We start from the raw sequence: 3,179 nt of genomic DNA on the forward strand, positions 1-3,179 counted from the left end.
AAGGACCGAGAAGGTAAGATACGAGAAATTGGAGCTCATATGGAGGCATACAGTATGTAAAAAAACCAAAGAGCATGATTGTAACACTTATGTTAAACTCTGTTTCATAAGATGGTGCAATACTGCACAAGGCCTGGGCAGAAGATAAATGTGGCGTCTGTAAAGGAACTGAAAATATTGTGATTTAATCGCAGAGGTGCTGAAAAATTGTTCCAGTGACACACCAGAGAAATATCTGGTAAACTTTTTATCTTTGAGAGACATAGGGACAATTTCGACCTTCGTTTTTTATTTCTTGTATGAACGACTACCTTTTTGTTCTGATGGGCTGGTGGGATGTCGTACTGTCTAATTACTAGTGTGTGTGTGTGTGGTAAATGAATGAGTTAAAAGACGCAAGATGTGTTTTATATTATTTTCATCGCACAACAAGCCTTATTCCCATGCCTATGGAGTATTTATGTTAAGCAGAGAAGGCGAGTTTTAGATGGAACCGAAGATCTTCAAAACGGCGCTGCTCAACAATAGAGGTACGTGATTGTGCTCTCTACTTTCCTTTCGTGGCCGCTAAAATTACTTCCGATTCGTTTTGCCGAGACATTCAGAACCTGCAATCTTCTTTTTCTTATAAAAATACTAGTCCGATGCAAAAGAAATACTCTCAGATTTAAATAATTGCCATTCTTTTACCCAGGCCACGGGGAATGATAGAACGTACGTGCCTCTACTCTGAATGTACGTTCGCAATCTCCGAGTGTGTTACGACGAAATTATTTCACAATGAAAATTTCTCATCAGACCGCAACCACTCGCACGCGAATGTACGTACCCTCTGAATGTATCTAGTCAGTCACGCGCGTTGTTCAAAAGCTTTACTTTTAATATTCAGTGGGTTACATTTCCGAAATTAATTTTTGTTTATGCTGCAAATCGTACTTCACGCGAAGTATTTATTACGTAAGTTTCAGGCTCAAATTAAAAAAAAAAAGATTCCGAATAATAGAAATAAAGAATAACAATCAAACAAATCAAACCTAAATAAACAGAAAGAGGGAACGTTACACGTCCTGATGAGGCGGTGCTTCCTTCATGGAGTTAGCTCTGGGCACGATGTCACCCACCTGTTCACTAGTTATTGGCTGAAATCAGCCGAAACTAAGAAAAATCCAAGCCCCTGGTTGGCTGAACAATTTGAGGCAAGGGACGCTATTGTCACTGTGTAATGCCGGAAATGCATATCCTCCTATTTCCATCTATTGTACTATAATTTTTTTCCTTATTTTGTTACCTGAAGATATGACATTTCTGTGTCTTTATATATTGTAATTGTTTTACTATATATATATATATATATATATATATATATATATATATATATATATATATATATATATATATATGTGTGTGTGTGTGTGTGTGTGTGTGTGTGTGTGTCTATGTGTAATTGATTTGTTTTGTAAATATTATTTGTATTTTTATGCTGGGTCTTGCCTATGGAAAGCTATGCTATCGAACGATACACTGATAGGTCGTGTGGATAACCAAAGTGGAGCGCGGGCAGAGCAGAGTCTGTCTGGACTAGGGCGGTGGAGCAGGTGTGTTGCGTGACACTTCTCGAGTTGCCGCGCTTTTGGGGTTTGGCAGCATGTGATTGTGCTCGACTTGCTATGATAGTTTCTGGTACGGCGTCGCGGACGGGAAACATTAGCTGGCACACATCAAGAGCCCGTTTCGCCTGGTGACCATCTTGAGAAGAAGGCGCGCCAACATCCAGCTTCTGCAACAGCGGCGGCCAACATTAAGTGACTGTCGCCACCTCTTCGATCGACGACTTCAAACCTTCAATCAACCAACAAGGAAGACTGAAAGCACGTAATGTTTTAGAAATGTATGGCAGACCTCAGCTTTTCAAACTGTTCCATTTGCATCACTAAAATACAGTAACTTAGCATGAACCTTTGCTGCTCATTGTCCCAATGGCAAAACCAAGCAGGGTCTCTTCCTTTCCCGAAATGAACCCGAGTGTCATTGAAATTCAAACTCCAGCATTAAAGTAATATCATTCCATTTCACTGCTTTAATTTCAGTTAAAGTAAACATTAACTGGCTACAATGACAGAACAGAACTATATTTAGATTACACAAGCATAAATTAAGAGCGCGAGTTTTGTTACCATATTTTAGCTTACCTGTGACTGCAGCTCAGCTTGGGACGTACTAAATTTTAATACGGTTAATCGTTCAAAATCATTTAATTCAAGTTCAAAGTTAAATCTCTTACTTATAAATTGGGTAGATTCAGGTTGCTTTTGAGATGATTGTTGAGGTAGCCCGAGACTAATCTTGTTTTATTTAATTTCGTAGTGCTTCAGAAACAAAGTTCACTATTAATTTCAGTCACTAAATTAACGTTCAATTTTCCGGTTTTATCAATTCTTTTGCTAAATTAAGTCAGAGTGTAGCGAAATTTATTACTTTCGACAAACATTCAGTTTTCACACAACACGTGTCAACCTTCAGTTGCCATGATTTTAGTGCTAATGATATGTGTATTAACCTTTCTTTTCCAGTTACTACAGTAGTTGTCCATAGGACTGGCGACCGTAATTTCCCCAAATCTCAAATATCTAATTAACGACAGTTAATTGTTAATGCAACGACCGCACGTTTACCTTCTTTATTAACTTTACCCTTTTTCCAAATGAATTTCCATCAATTTCATTTGCATTTTTTCTTTCATTTAAATGTAACCATTCCTCCCTCTTTGCCGACAGATTACCTTCGGTGACGATTGCTTTTCCCAAGTTTCCATTAGGTACACGCTGTTTAATTTTTCACTGTCATTAAGGTCGATAAGTGAGGGGGAGGTTACAACTGCTATAGGAGACTCGCAGTGAGGCCCAAGCGGACGGTCGCGTGTCGGCCATGAGCCGTACAAACAGTTGAGGAATGGCTCAATTATCGCCAAAATTGTTCAAATGGCTCTGAGCACTATGGGACTTAACATCTGAGGTCATCAGTCCCCTAGAACTTAGAACTACTTAAACCTAACTTACCTAAGGACATCACAACCATCCGTGCCCCAGGCAGGATTCGAACCTGCGACCGTAGCGGCAGCGCGGTTCCAGACTGTAGCGCCTAGAAACGCTCGGCCACTCCGGCTGGCTGTCGCCAATTAA

Source organism: Schistocerca gregaria, chromosome 4 (genome assembly GCF_023897955.1).
Source record: "Schistocerca gregaria isolate iqSchGreg1 chromosome 4, iqSchGreg1.2, whole genome shotgun sequence".
NCBI lineage: Eukaryota > Metazoa > Arthropoda > Insecta > Orthoptera > Acrididae > Schistocerca > Schistocerca gregaria.